General features: G+C 38.5%; 1 long non-coding RNA gene across 1 annotated transcript in view; it reads left to right on the top strand.

The window, feature by feature from the left end:
* LOC145723840 (uncharacterized) overlaps nucleotides 1–21119 on the top strand; it is an 87480-nt gene that overhangs the window by 43535 nt on the left and 22826 nt on the right. The window contains exon 2 of the long non-coding RNA XR_014149167.1: nucleotides 12614–12716. This is a non-coding gene — a long non-coding RNA (uncharacterized LOC145723840). The remainder of the gene's footprint in view (nucleotides 1–12613; nucleotides 12717–21119) is intronic.

Genomic DNA, 21119 nt, shown 5'->3' with positions numbered 1-21119 from the left:
GGCAAATCCAGGTGATTTCTGCCTGGTGATATTGTTGAAAATCAGCCCAAAATGCCTCCGGAAGGTGAGTGCTCCATAAATAAATGAGTAACTCTCCCAATGGAAGATCCCCGATTGTTTAGCTAAGGTGTGTTTGTTTCTCTGGTTCATGGTTCCTAGGGTCTGTATTTGATGGGTACAGCAATCTTCCATTTGTTCTTCTTGTTCAGAGCCTGTGGTGTATTTTCTCTAGTCTGGACACTGTTCCAGGAACCACAGGAGAGATGCATCCTCACAGAAGCTTTGGCATTTGTCAAACAACGAGCAGTGTGAGGTGATGGAGCCAGGGACCCCGCAGGAGTCCAGGAAGTGCTGGGTGGCAGCTGTTGGGTGGCCCTGAGGACTTTGGGAGCTCAGGTATCTGTGCCGACTGCGGGCACTGTCTCCAGTCAGGATAAAGTGAGAGGACTCTTCAGTGGAAAAGCACAGCTGGCTCTGACAGGACATTTTCTAAAGCAGCTTTGGCATTCGACTACATTTATCTGCCTTGGTTTACAGAAGGAAATGAGGCTGCTTCTTCTACCCCATTTCCCTCAACACATTGTAGGTCTTGAGTCTTATGTGAATTGATGTCTGGACTGACACATTTTTGGGAAGAGCATCCCCAACACACCAGCAGATGGCTGGCACACCTGTTTTCCTGAGTCTTGGTTCAAAAAACAATCCACTTGTTCAGGATTTCTGTGTCACATTTTGTACCTTTCCTAGAGACCATGCAGAAAGATAAAGCAAACTCTTTGTTAACATAAATTATTTCATTAATAATAAATAATAAAATAATGTATTAGAGTTTCTCATATTTTTCAAATGACAGCTGTCTTCAGTTGGGTTCTTAGAAACAGAACCTGAGCTAGTGATTTTGGTACAAGTGCTATATTGGTAGGGGGAATTGATCTCAGAAGGAACCTGCATGGGAGCAAAGAAAGCAAGATGGGCAGGGAAAAAGTCAGGCATGGATATAGGCTCTACTGGAATCTCTGTTGGCTTGATCTCACCTGAAAGTTCTGGAACATGAAGTGTACCATGTAGCTGCTCCCCTTGAGGTCAGGAGCTAGTCTTTTCTACTCATATATTGGTCAGTCATCACCTGTCCCTGGAGGGAGGGGAAAACCACCAGGCATTTTCAGGAGGCTCTCCAGAGGGCAGTTCCCCTGCAAAGGGCATGACTGAAAACTATTAGCAGCCAATGGTCAAAGCAGTGGAAGATGGGTACACAAGCCTGGTCAGTGGGGTCTGGGTGGAGACCCACAGCACCACTACGACCCATAGTATAAAGGTAAACATTTTGCGTTGTGACCTATACAAATAGAGCTATGTACTAAAAATAAAAACAAAAAGAAGATTCCCAAATAATGCTTATTTACCCACTTGTGGGTCAATGTGAGTAATCTGAATACTTTTTATTTTATTCTAGTTTATTCTGATTCGTAAAAAAATTGGTAGTCATGGCCCACTATTAGGTGTTGACCTGCAGTTTGTAAAATGTTGGCTTATAGAGAAATACTACTTAAAAGCCAATCATTGGGGCCTGGGTGGCTCAGTTGGTTAAGCACCTGCCTTTGGCTCAGATCATGATCCCAAGGTCCTGGGATCAAGCCCCATGTTGGACTCTCTGCTCAGTGGAGCTTGCTTGTCCCTCTCCCTCTGCCTGCCACTCCCCCTGCTTGTGCTCTCTCTCTCTGTGAAAGAAAGAAAAAAGAAAGAAAAGAAAGAGAAAGAAAGAAAGTCTTAAGTAAAAGCCAATCATTTTTTAAAGTGATTTAATTAGCTTTTTAATCCTGATACATTTTTAGTGACACTTCTGATATCACATAACTGGAGTGAGCATCTAATTGATCATCCAAATTGGGACCCTTTTATTTACAATTATGCCAGAATAGCAGGCATTTTTCAGGCCTGTCCTGAAAAAAAAAAAACCAGCATGCATATTCATGCTACTAAAAGTTACTAGAGGTATTTTTTATTAAGTATCTATGGACCACTTATTGTATATATTGAGCTGGCAATAACATATGAAACAAAATCAAAAGTGTCTTCTTTTGGGGAAACAGACATGAATCAAATATAGTCACATAAGCAAAGGAAACCCAGCAACTGTGTTATGAAGAAGTTGGTTTCCATGAAGGGGATTTGAAAGAATCAGGGAAAGCCTCCCAGAGGAAATGATATTTGAGTCCCCCTGAGATTCAAAGAACAGATAAAGATACAATCAGGTAAAGGGGTTAGGAAGGACCATTCCAGTCTGATGCAACATCTTATGCAAAGGCCCAGTGGCTGTAAAAAGCATGTTGGGCATGAGCGATTAGAAGGTGTACCCTGTCATTCATTTTATCTGCAGGTCTTCATTTTATATCCTTTATCCTGTAGCAGTGTTCTAGTACCTGGTGTATATCAGGGAATATGACAGATAAGTTTCCTGTTCTCTTTGGGTTTATATTCTGGAGTGTGTACATGCAGGTGATCAACAGGTAATAAAATAGAAAAGAAATAGAAAAGAATATAGTGACAAGAACCAGGAAGAAAATAAAATAGGGTCATAGGATGGAAAGTGACTGTGTGGTCAGGGAAGAGTGTCCCAGAGAGGGGGTACTTGAACTAGGACAGAATGACAAGGAGGGGCCAGGAAAATCTTGATGCAGAACAGTCTAGGCAATAAAAACAGCTGGTGAAACATCCCTGGGAGGAGAATAAGCATGGTGAGTTTCAGGAAGTGAAGTGGGAGTTTTTTTAAACATTTAGACATTCAGAGCAAAGAGGAGAGATGAGGGTCAGTCATGCAGGGTCTTCAGGCAGTGTTGACGATTTTGGAGTGTACTCCAAGTGCATTGTGAAATCATGGGAGAGCTTCAATAGTGAAATGGCAGAGTGAAATTTGTATTTTCAAAGTTGACTGATTGTTGTGAGAGGAATGGATGGTAGAAGCAAAGAGTAGAACCCAAGAGGCTTGGTAAGAGGCAAGAGACCAAAGGGGCTTGGAGAAGGGTGGTGGCATGGAAGATGGAGAGAACTGGATGAATCATGATATATTTTGAAGGTAAAACCAACTTGTGGCAGGAAGGAGTGAAATCAAGAATACACCTATATGTTTGCTGGGTCAGATTATCTCAACCTTTTGCATCTCAGGGAGCAAAAGAGAAAGCAGAATTATGGTGGTAATGAATAAAAAATTGGGAGTGTTTCAAGAAGGAAGGAGATTAAACTGTCTTGCAAGCTTCTGAGTGACCATTGGTATTAGCAACAGACAATCATCCTCAACATTGGAAAGATCTGTTTCAGTGGAATGTTGGTGACAAAATGATGACTGGAGGTATCACTCCTCCCTAAGAATATAGATGACATTTTATTTAAAAAAAATTCTTGTTGTGGGGGTGCCTGGGTGGCGCAGTTGGTTAAGTTGCCGACTCTTGGTTTCCTTTCAGGTCATGATCTCAGGGTCGTGAGATTGAGCCCTGCATCAGGCTCCATGCTCAGCAGAGTCTGCTTAGGACACTCTCTTCCTCTCCCTCTGCCCCTCCCCCCACCTCGTGCTCTCCCTCTCTTTCTCTCTCTCTCAAATAAATAAATAAACCTTGAAAAAGATTTCTTCTTGAGATAAAAAAAATACATAATATACTATCTTAATTATCTCAGGTGTACAGTACAGTAGTCTTAGATCTCTAGAACATTTTCATCTTGCAGAACTGAAACTTTATATCCATTGAAAATCATCTCTTCCTTTTATCCCTCCCTCAACCCTGGCAACAACCATTCTATATTCTAAGAGTTTGACTGTTTTCAATAATTCATATAATTGTAGAATCATGAAATATTTATGATTTGTGACTGGGTTCTTTCACTTAGCATATGTCCTCAAGGTTCATCCCTGTTGTTGCATATGACAGGGTTTCCCTCTTGGTAAAGCCTGAATAATATTCCATTGTATATATAGACCACATTTGTTCTTCCTTTATCATTCATCTGTTGATGGACATTTAGGTTGCTTCCATCTCTTAGCTATTTTGAATAATGCTCCATTGAATATGAGGGTGCAAATATTTCTTCAAGGTCCTGTTTTCAATTCTTTTGGGTAGATACTCAGAAGTGCGATTGCTGGATCATATGGTAATTGTTTTTTATTTTATTTATTTTTTAAATTTTATTTTATTATGTATTTGAAAGTTTTTGAGGACCATCATACTGTTTTCCACAGGAGCTGCACCATTTTATATTCCTACCAACAGTGTACAAGGGTTCTAATTTCTCCACATCATTACTGATTCAATCTCTTTCCTAGTAAATGGTCTGTTCATTTTTGGTAGGTTGGATATTTCTAGAAATTTATTCATTTATTCTAAGTTGTCAAATTTGTTGGTGTATTTGTTGGTGCATGTTGTACATAGTGGTCTCTTATGATCCACTGTATTTCTGTGTTATCAATTGTAACATCTCCTCTTTCATAATTTATGATTTTATTTATTTGAGTATTCTCTCTTTTTTTCTTGCTGAGGCTAGCTAAAGGTTTGTCAATTATGTTTCTCTTTTCAGAGAACCAGCTTTTAGTTTTATTGATCTTTTCTATTATCTTTTTTAGTCTCTGTTTCATTTATTTCTGCTCTAATCTTTGTTATTTCCTTCCTTATACTAATTTTGAGCTTCATTTGTTCTTTTTTCTAGTTCCTTGGGGTGTAGAGTTATGTTGTTTATTTGAGACTTTTCTTGTTTCTTGAGGTAGGCATTTATTGCTATGAACTTTGCTCTTAGAACTGCTTTGGTTGCTTTTCATTATTTTGGTATGTTACATTTTCATTTTCATTTGTCTTAACTTTTTTTTTAATTTCTCTTTTGATTTTTTTCTCAGCCCATTGTTCAGTAGCATGTTAAACTCCCACATATTGGGGAATTTTTCCAGTTTTCTTCATGTAATTAAGTTCTAATTTCATGCCACTATGTTTGGAAAAATGCTTGATATGATTTCAGTCCTTTTAAATTTATTGAAACTTGTTTTGTGGCCTAATATATGATCTGTTTGGGAAAATGTTCCATGTGCACTTGAGAAGAATGTGTATTCTGTAGCTTTTGAATGGAATGTTCTGTAAATATCTGTTAAGTCCATCTGGTCTAACATGTCATTTAAGGCCAAAGTTTCCTTATTGATTTTCTGTCAGGATGATCTATCCATTGATGTAAGTGGGGTATTAAAGTCCCCTACTATTATTGTATTACTGTTTCTTTCTCCATTTAGGTCTGTTAATACTGGCTTAATATATTCAGGTGCTCCTATGTTGGGTGCATAAATATTTACAAATGTATATCCTCTTGTTGAAGTGACCCCTTTATCATTATGTAATACCCTTCCTTGTCTCTTATTACAACTCTTGTTTTGAGGTCTATTTTGTCTTATGTAACTATAGGTACTCTAGTTTTCTTTCAGTTTCCATTTGCATGGAATGTATTTTTCCATCCTTTCACTTTCAGTGTATGTGTGTCTTCACATCTAAAGTAAGACACTTGCGGGCAGTATAAATGGGACTTGTTCTTTTTTTTTTTTAAATCTATTAAGCCACTGTATATTTTTTGATTGGAGAATTTTAGTCCATTGATAAGTAGGTACTTATTTCCATTTTGTGAATTATTTTCTTGTTGTTTTTGTAGTTCTTCTCTGTTCCTTCTTCTTCTCTTGCTCTCTTCCTTTGTGGTTTGATGACTTTCTTTAGTAGTGTGCTTATATTCCTTTCTCTTTATCATTTGTGTATTTACTATAGGTTTTTGTTTTGTCATTACCATGAATTTTACATATAACAACTTACATCTTTAACAGTCTAAGTTGGTAACAATTTAAATTTGATCCCCTTCTAAAGTTCAACACTTTTACTCCCCCCATATTTTATGTTTTTGATGTCACATTTTACCCCTTTTTATCTTGTGTAGCCCTTAACTAATTATTTTAGTTACAGTTATTTTTGCTACTTTTGTCATTTAATCTTCATGTTAATCCACTATCTTTACTATATATTTATCTTTCCAGTGAGATTTATCCTTTTTTGTGTGTTCTTTTTACTAATTAGCACCCTTTATTTTCAGTTTATAAAAGTCTTTTAACATTTCTTGTAAGGCCTGTTTAGTGGTGATGAACTTTTTAAACTTTTGTTTGTCTGGAAAATTCTATTTCTCTTCTTCAATTCTGAATGATAATTTTCCCAGTTAGAGTGGTCTGGTTGGAAGTTTTTTTCTTTCAGCATTTTGAATGTGTGTCACTCCTTTTTGGTCTGAAAAGTTTCTGCTGAAAAATCTGATGATTGTGTCAAGGTTTTTTTTTTATATAACAAGTTGTTTTTCTCTTGCTGCTTTTAAGATTCTCTCCTTGTCTTTAACTTTTGACCTTTTAATTATAATGTGTCTTGGTGTAGGTCTCTTTGCTGGTTTCTTTTTCAAGAGCTCATAATCTCTTTCTCCCTCTGGTGTCTGTCTTCAGTTCTGCAGGTTCTCTAGTGTTAAACCAAGGAGCTCTCTCTTTTTTTCCTCAACATTACCCAGACATCCAAAGTATGCCAGATCTCCATCAGTGCTCAGAGTCAGACAAGGTGGGAACCAGTCCCTCTGGCAACCCCCCAAAAACCTAGAATGTTGGACATACATTCCGCTTTTCTCCCTGCCCACCCTCCAAACCCCACCATGGAGAAGCCATGAAGTGTGCATTTATTTCTAATCGTGCTGAGATGTACCAACTTGGGGAAAGTGTTACATGGAAGAGACAAAATGCTTTTTCTAACCATTTCAACGTGGTCATTCTTGGCTTTGAACATACCTAGGGTACTGCCACTTGTTAACTGGCTTCTCAAGTCCATGAGGGCTTTTGGAATATATATTGTTGTTATGTCAATGCCTCTGTGGGAGAACAAAGTCAGGGGCTTCCTATTTTGTTATCTTCTTGTACAGACAAGATTTTAAATGCTGTGACAGAGAATAGAGGGGAAGATAGCTAGAAGTTGTGAAGACCAGAGAAAAAAATTGTTAATGTAGAAAGTACTAGAACATATTGCATGCTGATGAAAATAAACCAGTTAAGATTGAGAGACTGATAATGCTGTACACTAGAATAATGGTTTTCAAACTTTTGTGTGCATTAGGAACATACTGCAAACTTGTGAAAACATACATTGTTGTGCTCCATCCTAGAATTCTGATTCAGTAGTTCTGGGATGGGGCCCTAGAATTTGCATTTCTAATAGATTCCCAGTTGATGATAATGTAGCTTGTCTAATGAGCACACTCTGGGGCTACTATTCTAGAGAAGGGAGGGGAATGGTGTCATTGAGAAGAGAGGAGCTTGGATGAAGAAAATATGGATCTTTCTCTCTTGGCTTTTTTGTCTCAGGGTCATCGAGGGTCAATATTGGTCAATGTTGGTCAACAGTGTTGGTCAGTCAACCAACTTAAGTGGTCTGTTTTATTGCATGGTTACAGAAACTGTAGGACTAATAGAGTACTTATTTTAAACATTTTCTTCCATTGTCTATATAACCATATCTGTTCTTCTCAGATCTCTTCCCATGCAAATACAGAACAGGAGGTCATTTATATATTTCACACAGCTCAGTTCACCCACAGACATATGAAATTCCTCTTCTTTTGCCCAGAATTCTCACCTCTCTCACAACTTTTTCAGATGCCTGTAAAGTCCTAATCTTCTCCTCAGGTAGCAATTTAGAGCAGGAGTAGTGATTTCTCTGACAGGATCAGTGAGACTTGAGAAGAACTCCAGGGACATGGACCTCACCAGCTTGTCAATGAGAATCCAGCATTGGCCATGTTTTAATTTTGTAGCAATTCACACATCAGGGAAACCAGGCCCCTGGTAAGCTCAGTGAAGTGCTAAAAGTTTCAAAAACATGGCTACTGCCCAGGGGTTTTGACAGAATCTGAATATTGCCTTCTCAACCCACCATAGGACGATTACATTAGCCACACAGACACAAAATAAACACAGTAAACCTATGATGTGTAAAGAAAAATGTCAAAATTTTCACACTTTAAAACTTATCAGGGAAAAGATTTTTTTTTAGAAGAAAAATCAGCAACTTTTGGTTAAAAAAAATAACCTCTCCCTACGCAAGCTGCATCTGTTCAGGCGTCTGTCTTCTCCTGTCAGATCTGCTTGAGTTGAAATTCCCAATGTGTTAAAGTCCAATTCAAGTTCTTTCAGAGTCTGAGGGTATGGAATGTACTGAGCACCCAACCACAGTGAATTGAAGTGGAAATGAAAGGAAATCCATTTTGAAGACATTTTTCCCTCCCTCTCCCCCACTGTTTGATGTGAAGAAAGGAGCTCAACTTCCAGTGTGGTGATAATGGAATTTCTTTTCCAGTCAGATTCTTTATCATATAATCCAACTATATCTTAATCCTTCCTACTTTCTTTATACTCTCTGATGTAGGCCCCATGCAGGGGAAGCCTGCACTGGAAAGAGAAAAGAAAAATAAATGTTTTACATCAAAATAAAAACAAACAAAAGGATGTGGAGTGGAGGTGGGTGGGGAGTAAAAACTATAAAGCCTTTTTTATACTACATCTCATTACTTCAACTATATTCTAGAAAATCTACCTCAAAAATTTCTTTGAAAAGAAATGGTACAAATAATCACTATTGTACAAAGTATGAAATAGAATTATAATATCTGTTTGACTTTAGGTTATAAGATATCTATATTCAAATTATAAAACATTTACATCATAAAGTAATTATAATATTAATATTATTATATTTTATAGCAATCATAAGTCAATTATATACCATTTATAAAATATATTTAAGTATATACAATAATATTAAATAAAAGAAATACTTAAAATCAGCCTGAGAATGTTAAAGTTGAGTTCTAAGAAATGATCCTGAATTTATTATTTGAGAAAAATAAATCTTTTAAAAAAGATTTATTTATTTATTTGAGTGGGGGCAGAGGGAGAGAATCTTCAAGCAGACTGCCTGCTGAGCGTGGAGCCCTATGCAAGGCTGGATTTCATTACCCATGAGATCGTGACCTGAGTGGAAACCACAAGTCAGTCACTTAACCAACTGAGCAACCCAGGCCCGCTAAGACATTTTTTAAATCTCTTCCTTTTTCCCAGTTTATACTTTTGGCATAATGAGGTAGACTGTGGAGAAAAAGAAATGCTTTTGAAGGATAACTTGGAAGACCAGTTTCAGTCCTTTCTCTAAATATTATCATTAGCCAACATTTCTAAGGTTAAAATTACCAGGGAAATGGAGTGGATCAATTTAGAACAAATGAACTTGAAATTTCTTTGAAAATTTTGAAACTCAATATAAATTCAGGTATTCATCATTAAGCATCTCCTACATATAGAACTCTGTGCAAGGCTTTGAGATTTAAAGAACTGTGATCTCCAGACCTGCCCTTTTAGGGAGCTTGCAGTCTAGTTGACCAGAACAAAGAATGCCAACTGAATCCATGGGTGATTAATGATAAAGCCAGTCAGTGGAATGTGAGGTCCTTATCAACCAGAGTAGCCAAAAAATAGCTTTGAAGGGGGTATAGAATTTGAAGATGTCATAGTATGGCTTAAATGGGTTGAGAGAAAGATTTAGGGTTGGCTGAAATTCAGGTGGGTAAGACGAAAGGCAGAAACTCATACTAATTTGGAAGATGTTAGAAGTTAGAAAAGGAATCTATTGGCTAAAATCAAAATTGATTTTGCTAGAGATCAGAATCTAATTCTTATTAGAACTATAAGGAAATGGCTGTGCTCTTTTCTAGAATTTTTATGGCTCCAGTTCTCATATTTAGGTCCTTAATCCATTTTGAGTTTATTTTTGTGTTTGGTGTAGGAAAGTGGTCCAGTTTCATTCTTTTGCATGCAGCTGTCCAGTTTCCCCAGCACCATTTGTTGAAAACTCAAAGGGTATGAGAATACTAATTCAAAAGGATATATGCATCCCTATGTTTATTGCAGCATTATTTACAATAGTCAAACTATGGATGCAGCCCAAGTCTCTGTGGATAGATGAATGGAGATATATATATATATATATATTCACATCTTCCATGATTTATATAGTGGAATATTACTCAGCCATGAAAGAGAATGAAATTTTGCCATTTGCAACAACATTGATGGATCTAGAGAGTATAATGCTAAGTGAAATAAGTAAGTCAGAGAAAGATAAATACCATATAATTTCACTCATATGTGGAATTTAAGAAACAAATTAAATGAGCAAAGGTGAACAAAAAGAGACAAACCAAGAGACTCTTAACTACAGAGAACAAATAGATGGTTACTAAAAGGAAGGTGAGTGGGGGAGGGAATGGGTGAAATATGTGAAGGGGATTAAGAGTATAGTTATCATGATAAGATTGAGTAATGTATAGAATTGTTGAATCACTATATTTTACACCTGAAACTAATATAACATGGCATCTTAATGACACTGGAATTTAAAAAAAAAAACAAAAAACTCTAAGGAAATGGAGGTACAAAAGGCTAAGTGACCTGTACAATACCTAATTTTGTGTCAGAACTGAAGTAGTTGAACTTCTATTATCAACTTTTCATTTCAAGAGTTTCCCTACTTTAATTCTAATTTCTGCTTGTAATGGCATTTTTGACTACTTTACAACAGAAATGGCAGATAGATTTAATCTCAGCTATTCATTCTATTTGATTGTTAATAGTGAGTGGCTGCTTAGATCACTTGTTAAGAAGGATTCAGAGGCATTTGAGGCTCAGCTAGGTTGGTATGAGATCTGAGCTTGATTATCAATGTCTGCTATGGACAAGGAAGGGAGGAAGCTGTGACACACATGCCTTGCATTTTCTGTCTTGGCTGTGGGATCCTGGGTAAGACGCTGATGACACAGTGAGAACTGTGGCTACTGAAGTTTGTTCTGAGATACAAGAGAAAATAGTTCAGTACTTTAGTGCCAGAATAAGAGATAGCATTGGGGAACAAGTTCTGGGCAGATAGCCACTACCTGTTGTCTTATCCAAGTCCTCAGGGAAAAAAGAGGATGGTATTACTAATAACATATTTACACATCTTGGGAGTTTACAAGCATATTTATATTCATTATTTCATTTGATCCTCACAAGGGGCCAGTTATCAATACTGGTATTCGCATATTACAAATAAGGACACTGAGGTTTAGAGAGGAAACATTGGACAGTACACCTCTTTATAAGAGGTGAAAAAGTAGAATGACTTCTTGAGGCTCTGACCATGTTTAGTCGTGTTCATTTCCTGTTTATTCATCACAGTATAGGTAGCATGTGTTCTGGAGCTTGATTTCTCATCTTCAAATCCTGCTCCCCTTTCCTTCATTTAAACACATTTTCTGATTATCAAGATAACACATATATACTGGGGAAAACAGGCAAGATGTGGGAAACTGCTGAAAAGAGATTTTTAAATACCCTTCATTTTATAATATATACATTTTTACCTGAATAGGTGAGCTCACATTTGGGTGAGCTGTCGACTGGGAACCAGTCATGGTAATGAGGGAAAATATTTTCAAACAGAATATCTGAGGCATGAACCCAGAGGGTGAGGTTGAAAATGCCAGATCTCCGTTGATTCCTGTGAAATTGCCTTTTCTCAGATCTAAAAGCCAAGAGAATTCCATAATTTTATGCATCTAAGACTACTTTTTGTTGGTGACCCAGTAACACTCCTTTACATGGTACAGCTAATTTAAAATTTAAGCTGATTATAAAGCCAGACAGTCTTCCCCTCTTTAAGTCCAGAGTATTTTGCAGAGATCCTGGAGGATTTCTCTGATGCTAACTTGGTTATCCCATCCCACCCATGTACTCAACTTGGCTGAACCTGGAGTTTAATTTACTCATCAGGTAAAATGTGAAGCCTGTTAAATTATTGAGCATTCATATTCAAAAGCCTTGCCTGTTACCATTTTAACAGGTTCACATGTGTTTTGCAGGCCAGTGTTTTATATGAGGAAACAGATAATTCTTCTGCTTATCATATATCATTGAATCTAAGACATCAATTGTAAGATTCACCACTTTTTTATAGGCCATTAAGAAAATGCTGCCAAATAATTTTAAAAGACCGTCGATTTTAAGATGCATCCCAATTTCAGAGATGTTAAAATATGAAAAACGAGCATCTTAGAACTAATAAAATGTGTAATGTATTTTATACTTTGTGAAGAAATTCTTTGGGTACATTTGATCCTTTGAAGCTTGTACAGATTTTTCTTCAGCTTTACACCCTGTGGACAGCCTTCAGTTATGAATTATCTTATTTAGAATGGACCCCTGGCTATGAGGGCACATAATGAACCTTTATCATTATCAGTTCATAAGTGAGAAACCCTGGGAATGATCTCCTGGCACAAGAACTAAACACACCCAGCAGCTAAAAATAGAATTATGTTCTTCACTCCCTTTTGTGATGCTCAGTCATTGGGTGTCACATGGAGATAAACAAGTTGCATGACCCACCCCTCCAGCCCCCAAGACACATGTAAAATGGACAGAAAATAAGCCTTGTTGAATGTATCTAGAGGGATAAGCTATTGGGAGTAATTTCTTTCTTGTCTATGCTGCCAGGGAGAAGAAGATATGAACTGAACTCCCCCTCCCTACTTTACATGACTGTGACGGTTTGTTTTATGCGTGTACCTGATGGGGCTAAGGGATGCCCAGGTGGCAGGTAAACAAGATTTCTGGGTGTGTTTGTGAGAGTGTTTTCAGAAGAGCCAATCCTTCATGATAAGTCTCTTTCTACAGATCTCTATAAACTGTCTTGGTTCTGTTTCTCTGGAGAACCTTGACTGAAACATCACTCCAGAGTAGAGAAGATATTACAACACTTGGAGTATAGCATCTTTGGGTATCGGGAGACAAGATGAAGAAAACCTCCCCCTGGGCCTTGGTTTGGAAGATTAGGCTTATCCTGGAATTATGTTGATGTTTCTGGGAGTAAGAGGGTTACACATTGAGAGGCTGTGTTGTGTTGCAATAAATATGCACAACTGTTTATATCTGTGCCCATGCCCTTTGGAATATGACTTTACATCTTGTTTCCACCTCTTGAATCTGGCCTGGTTCTGTGACTTGCTTTGACTAATAGAATGTGAAGGAAGTGACAGTGGGCTTATTCTGAGCCTAGACCTCAAGAGGCCTTACACACTGCTACTTGTTCTATTGGTGTCCCTATTGTGGTCATGTGATAAACTTGGGATAGCCTGTTGAAGGATGAGAGGACATATTCCATGTGGAGGAAACATGAATCATTTCAGTTGTCCCAGCTGAGACCCCAGGGATGAGACAGGGTACACCCAGGATTAGCAAGCCTCCTACCTGACCTGCAGCTGACCTCAGATACATGAGGGAACACAGCAAGAACAGAAGATCCCCCAGCTGAGTTCAGTTCAGCTTGCTAACCCATAGACTCCTACACTAATAATTGGTTATTGTTTTAAGATACTTGAATTGTCCTTATGACTCATTATGTTGCAGTAGCAGGATTGAAAAGAGGGGAACTTGATGAAGAGAAGATAGGGAGTGTCCCTCCATCTGGGAGTATTGGCAAAGGCTTGGGAGTTACTACTGGGGATAGTTGTGGTGGTCCTGGGAGCTCCTGACACACTATTGCCTATTGGGTTCTGATGGGATGGAAGGAGCACAGCTGGAGGCTGTTCCCCAAAAACCCATCCTTAGGAGAAGCAAAGAGGGCCCCTTGCAGCTGATTAGATGAGCAAGATGATCGGTGCAAATACCTGGCACCTGCAGTCTTCTTCATAGATCTACTCTTGGGCTACTGGAGATGTTCTGCCCAGACATACTGGGAAGCAGAAGTGCCTGGGAGGTTGTGTCCCTGGGGGTCACCAGTAGCCAATGACTGGTGAATATGAAAGCCCAGCTCCTTTGTTTGAAGGAGAGATTAACTCAGAGGGGTCATTTACAGTGGGAGCTCCCCCAGAGACCTGAAATCACCCCCTTATATGGTCTTGTCCCCTTCTCTGTCCTGTTTTCCCATTTCTTACCAGTTTCTCCAAGGCCAGGTCCTTAATAAACAACTTACCTTGTCTCAGAGAACTTTGCTTCCAGAGAACTCAACCTAAGATAGATGATTTGGGGGAGAACAAGAGAAATTGGTGTATGAATTACTTTATGCATGTGGCCCTATATACTGGGCATCCGTTTATTCCTAGTTAGCTACAGATAATAGAATTGTACTTATTATTCAAAGCACGTATTACCTGGGAAGTTACTAGATGGGTAAAGCAACTCTTGGTGCAGTGGGAAAATAGTTTCTGCTCACTTTCTAAGCTCATTCAATATATATTTAAAACATAGCGTATATCTTTCACTTTTTTTTTCAATTCCCAATGCATACTATTTTTAAGCTGTTCTTTGCTTTAGACTTTATTTAATTTTTATGTCAAGAACTGTGGGAAGTTCTGTAGGAAGATACCAAATTTATGATGTAAAGATTGCCAATATTAATGATAATATTAAACCTAAAAACATTATTAAATTCATACAGCCTTAGGTCACAATATTCAGAGCAGCAACAATGAACATGAAAATTAGACCGAAAAGGAGGAAATTACATTATTTTTCGGGAGCAGAGAGGAGCTGGGGCTGACTTCTGCTAAAACAGTCCCAATTAACTCTCCCCATTTAAATACATCTAGCGAATTCTTAAGAACATTACCCTATAAATAAGATGTTTAAATTAGAGCTCATGAAAAGTGAGAAGATAATGGATTCGAGAAACAGATTTAATCACAGCCTCTATGCCTCCTCTACATCTCCCTCAGTATTTCATATGTCAAAGATATGAAGAGGAAAAAACAGAGTTAAGGTCAAGATTTTATTTCAGATTAAAATAAACTAGCTCCTGTAAATGTTGATTCAAACCAAGATAAGGCTCAGTGTTTATATGGTGCCACTGTCAAAAATTCCCATTATCTTATTTTTTTTTTAAAGATTTTATTTATTTATTTGAGAGAGAGAATGAGATAGAGAGAGCATGAGAGAGGGGAGGGTTAGAGGGAGAAGCAGACTCCCTGCTGAGCAGGGAGCCCGATGCGGGACTCGATCCTGGGACTCCAGGATCATGACCTGAGCCGAAGGCAGTCGCGTAACCAACTGAGCCACCCAGGCGCCCAAAAATTCCCATTATCTCATTGTTCTTACGTTAGACACAATGCTTGGTTTATAGCCTTATTTGGTACTGGTTTGTTTTTGAGCTGATATAAATTTCATATCTCTATGCTTCCCTCCCTACTGAAGAGATGAGGATAAACTTTGTTTTATTCTTGGAAACCTAAGGAATTAATTAAGCAAATACTTCTAGTATTATTCTTCGAGGTGGTAGATAAGGAATTCAGGTAACTGTGGCTCTCCATTGAGTGAAGTCTGCCAAATCAAGTGTAAGCATCACTGCCTATCTGTTACAGTACTTTTTGTTTAATTGGAAAACAAATGTATTCCTCAGCTCTTGCCCTCTAGTCAGGACTATGTGAAATTCTGAAGGAGTAGAGAAGTATTTTAAGCCTTATCCCTCTCCTAAGTGAGCTTACAATTTAGTGAATAACAATGAAAAGATACCACATTGTGGATTCTGGGATAATGTGAATAACAAAAACCATAAAGGGATGGAATACTAAGGTTTATCTTCTGTGCACACTGTGATCGGTAGTAGTGGCCTGGAGTGCTGTGTTAAGTAGGATTCAGAGGTAGTATCTGGTAACTCAGCTTGAGTTACCCTTTTGACTTGCAATGTGTGCTGTGGACAGGAGGAAGTGGTGGCTGGTATGCAAACCTGGGCTGGAAATGGCACTTAATCTGGGCCTTGAAGGATGTGTTGGCTTTAGATGAGAAAAGAAGAGCGTTACAAGTGAAAGACAGTAGCAAGGATGAAAAATGAACTTACCTGTGTGTGGCTCAGTAAAAGGACCAATTTGAGCAGAGCAGAGAGTGAGTGAGCGAGAGGACTGTTTTTAAAGAGAAATTAGATAATAGAGGGTCTTGAAAACCAGAAGAAAGAGTTTAGATGTGATATGGTGGGAACTACAGAGTCCGTGAAAGTTTTACAAATGGGAAGAGAGGCAACCAAAATGTGGCTTAGGGAAGGTGTATCTGGTGATAGTGTGAAGAAGACAAAAATGTAATGGATTTGAAAGCTGAAAGGACCAGCTTGAAAAAATAACCAGCCAAAGGAGTCAAAAGATGTGTCTGAGAGATTTTGAGGGCCACATGAAAAGGTTTGGTGCCTTCCTTTCTACAGAAATGGAAGAACCAGCTCTGAATAGATATCAAAGCAGCATAGGAGAACCTACATCTAGTGGGAAATTCAGGTATCAAAACAATCCTCCAAATCATGGATTTTTTTTTCCCTTTTGGCAATACTCCCGATTCAAGATTTCATATTCAGAGAGAGAAAAGAAACCAATGAATTTACCTTTGGATGCGTGATAGTACAGCAGCTCTCAGATCATGTTCTCTGACCAGCGGCACCAGTACCACTTGGCAGTTTGTGAGAAATGCAGATTCTCTGGCCCCTTCCCAAACCTGTGAGTCAGACTCTGGGGGTGGAGCCTCGTAATCTGTTTTACAACCTCCTCCAGGTGCGTCTGATGCATGCTCGGGTTTGGGAACCACCGCTGTACCAAAGTGCTTCTAAAATTCTAGTGTGCGTCAGAATCACCCGGAGGGCTTGTTAAGGGCAGACTCATGGGCCGCATGGTAGAGGTTCTGACCCAGCTGCTCTGCTGTGTGCTGTCGATGCGTGTGCCTCTCAAGCCCCCAGGTGCTACTGGGGCTGCTGGTCTGGGCTCCAAACTTGGAGGGGTAAGGCTGGCAAGGCCACTGAAGCCTCTTAATGGTGACCTCGATTTGCTGAATGACTCTTTTTCTGCAAAACAGTGAACTTGTTCTCTCTCTTGTTTAAGATGTTCATACATTAAATCTTAGCCATTTGGTGGTGATGGTAGGGGGTGGTAAGAAGGAAGAAAAGCCTCTACTCTGTAACTCAGGTAGATGTAGACTCGTGATCCTTTAGAAATGAGTGTAATTCAAGAAAAGGACTTCTATAAAAGCAGGGGAAGCAACAATTGAAATGAGAAGGGAAAATTTATGTTCTCATAGGATCTCAGTTTTCTTTATTAGCTGTGTGTTGGAGAAGGAAGCCAGGACTGAGGAGGGTGGGAGATCTCTGTCGAGCATTAATGGATGGAGAATGTGAAGCTCTCCAGGTGCCTTCTTCCTGCAAATACATAAGGAAGAATACGGGTATTGATGTGTACTGGGTCCGATGAAGGTGATTCTGCTTTTAACTCAATTATTTCTTAAACAGTCATGTGAGCCCTGTGGGAACGTGTGAATTTAATGGGTTAGGAATCAGTCTTAGAAAAAATTTGTAACTTGCCCAAATTCAGGAAGCTAATAAGAGAACACCGTGAGGACTCCAGCTACTTCTGCAGGACCCAGAACACTTGTTCCTTCTAATAGGACACTCTAAACTGCAAATGAGGGTCCGTCCAAGCCAACCTAAACTCTTCTAAATCTACTGTGCTCCTAAGAATATTACTCTTTGCCTTGTACTCAAAATAGTAACCCAGGGATCAAAGTGAATTCCTTCTTATTGGAGAGCCTTCTGATTCTAGGTCCTACAGGGGACAGAAGCACAATGGAAATACCAAAGTTGCAATAGTAAAGGTGAAAAATTAAAGCTCACTCCAGCCTCAGTGTCCTCAGCTGTAAAATAGGAATGATAATATCTCACAGGGTATGTCTGGGACATAAGAAAAATGCATTAAACAATGGGTATTTTTTATTATTGAGGTATATTTGACATAACACATATTATCTTCAGGTGTACAAATGATTCAATATTTGTATATATCCTGAAATGATCACCACAAGAAGTCTAGTTAACATCCATACATGATTACAAGGTTTTTTTCTTATGATGAGAAATTTTAAGATCTTTCAGCAACTTTCAGATATGCAATATAGTATTACTAATTATAGTCGCCATGCTATACATTATGTCCCCGTGACTTATTTATTTATAACTGGAAGTTTGTGCCTTTTGACCACTTTCACCCATTTTCCCATCCCTCTGGCAACCACCAATCTGTTCTCTGTGTCTATGAGCTTGGTTACTTTGTGTTTTGTTTTAGATTCCACATATAAATGAGATCATACTGTATTTATCTTTCCCTGCCTGACTTACTTCACTTAAGATAATGACCTCAAGGTTCATCCGTGTTGTCACAAAGGGCAAGATTTAACAGTGGGTATTATTGTCCTTATGTTTATTTGTTATGGTAATGAATAGGTTGTTTAGTTGAAAGATCTAGGCAGACTGTAACTTGATATAAAAACATAAGAAATATTATATAGAATTAGGGAAAAATTTGGTGAATGTAGGAGACAGAATGATGCCCCCCTACACCAAGGATAGGTCTACCTTGGAATGTATGAATGTTTCCTTGTTTGAAACAAGGATCTTTGCAGATGTGATTAAATCAAGGACCTTGAGATCATCCTGTATTATCTGGATGAACCCCAAATCTGGTGAAATGTGTCCTTTAAAAGACACGCAGAGGAGAAGACAGACACAGTGGAGAAGGTCACATGAAGTCAGAGGCTGAAATTAGAGTGATGTGGCCACAAGCCAAGGAAGCCAAGGATTCCCAGGAGCCACACAAAGCGGAAGAGACAGGAAGGATTCTTCTCTAGAGCCTTCAGAGGAACTATGGCTTTGTCAACACTTTGATTTTGAACTTCAGGTCTCCAGAAGTACGAGAGAATAAATTTCTGTTATCTTAAGCCACCTAGTTTGTGATCATTTGTTACATCAGCCACAGGAAACAAATACAGCGAGTGAAAGGGATTGAGAGCATTTTGTTTTCTTCCTATAGAATTAGGAGCTGGTGCCCAGACAACTCTTTAAAGTAGGCAGAACTTGTCTTTGGCATATTTCCATCTTCCTAGGTGTTGTGGTGGTAATGTGGATGAAATTTCTTTTCTACTCTCTCCAGACCTCCTTTTTTCTACCAGCACCTATATTCGAGACTTCTGTTAAATATTTTTCTTCTACATCAAGAATCACTTTGTTATTTCCCAGTCTTTTAAGTAGAAGAAAATGCCTGCACATGTCAGTAGTAATGCATGCCACACCTACACCTCTGCCTTAGTTTGGTTCCCTAGAAGCAGAGGCTGAGATGGGGATTTTTGCCCAAGTGATTTATTATCTCAGGACATAATAAATGATCTCAGAAGAAAGGAGAGGGAGAAGTAGAACAGGGCAGGAGAAAGTAAGCAAAAGATGTGGGTTTATGTGAATTTTAACTTTGGCCTGATTCCACCCAGCATAAATGATGCTAATTTTTTTTTAATTAATAGACTTTATTTCTTAGAGTAGCTTTTAGTTCACAGCAAAATTGAGCAGAGAGTACAGAGAGTTCCCATATAATCCCTATCCTCAAACACGTAGAACCTCCCCCACTATTGGCATCCTGGATCACAGTGGTACTTTTGTTAAAACTGATGAACCTACATTGACATATCATTATCACACAAAGTCCATAGTTTAAATTACAGTTCACTCTCAGTGTTGTACATTCTATGGATTTTGACAAATATATAATGACAGGTATCCACCATTGTATCATACAAAATAGATTTGCTGCCCTAGAAATCATCTGTGATCTACCTATTCATCTCGCCCTCCCTCTGAACCCTTGGCAACCACTTTTTTTTTTTTTTACTGTTTCTGCAGTTTTGCCTTTTCCAGAATGCCACATAGTTGAAATAATATATTAGGTAGTCTTTTAAGATTGGTTTCTTTTACTTAGTAATATGCATTTAGATTCTCTCCATGTCTTTTAATGGCTTGATAGCTTATTTCTTTTCAGTGCTGAATAATATTCCATTGCCTGGCTGTACAACAGTTTGTTTATCCATTCACCTACTGAAGTACATCTTGGTTGCTTCCAAGTTTGAGCAATTGTGAATGAAGATGCTATAAACATCCATGTGCAGGTTTTTGTGTAAACATAACTTTTCAAGCCATTTGGGTAAATATCAAGGAGTGTGATTGCATGATCACATGGTAAGAGTTTATTTTTGTAAGAAACTACTAACCTGTCTTCCAAAGTGGCTGTACCATTTTTGTACTGTCACCAGCAATGAATGAGGGTTCCTGTTGCTCTACATCCTTACCAGCATTTGGTATTGTCAGCCTTTGGGATTTTCACCATTCTAATAGATGTGTAGTGGTATCTCATTATGGTTTTATTTTATTTTTTTTTTTAAGATTTTATTTATTTATTTGAGAGAGACAGACACGACATGAGTGGGAGGGGCAAAGGGAAAGGGAGAAAGAATCTCAAGTAGACACCACACTCAGTGTGGAGCCTGACGTGGGGCTCAATCCCAGGACCCTGAGATCATGACCTGAGCTGAAACCAAGAGTTGGATGCTTAACTGACTGTAACACCCAAGTGCCCCTCATTATGGTTTTAATTTGTAATCCACTAATGACATATGATGAACGTCTTTTCATATACTTCTCATCTGTATATCTTCTTTGGTGAACTGCCTGTTCAGGTCTTTTGCCCATTTTTAAAAAATTATTATTGTTATGTTAATCACCATACATTACATCATTAGCTTTTGATATAATGCTCCATGATTAATTGTTTGTGCATAACACCCAGTGTTCCATGCAGAACGTGCCCTCTTTAATACGCATCACCAGGCTAACCCATCCTGCCACCCCCCTCCCCTATAGAACCCTCAGTTTGTTTTTCAGAGTCCATCGTCTCTCATGGTTTGTCTACCCCTCCGATTTCCCCCCCTTCATTCTTCCCCTCCTGCTATCTTCTTTCTTTTTTTTCCTTAACATATATTGCATTATTTGTTTCAGAGGTACAGATCTGTGATTCAACAGTCTTACACAATTCACAGCATGCACCATAGCACATACCCTCCCCAATGTCTATCACCCAGTCACCCCATCCCTCCCACCTCCCCCTTCCAGCAAGCCTCAGTTTGTTTCCTGAGATTAAGAGTTCCTCATATCAGTGAGGTC

Source organism: Leptonychotes weddellii, chromosome 10, assembly GCF_054177405.1.
Source record: "Leptonychotes weddellii isolate Sample4059 chromosome 10, ASM5417740v2, whole genome shotgun sequence".
Classification (NCBI taxonomy): Eukaryota; Metazoa; Chordata; class Mammalia; order Carnivora; family Phocidae; genus Leptonychotes; species Leptonychotes weddellii.
This window is presented reverse-complemented; position numbering and strand designations above follow the sequence as displayed.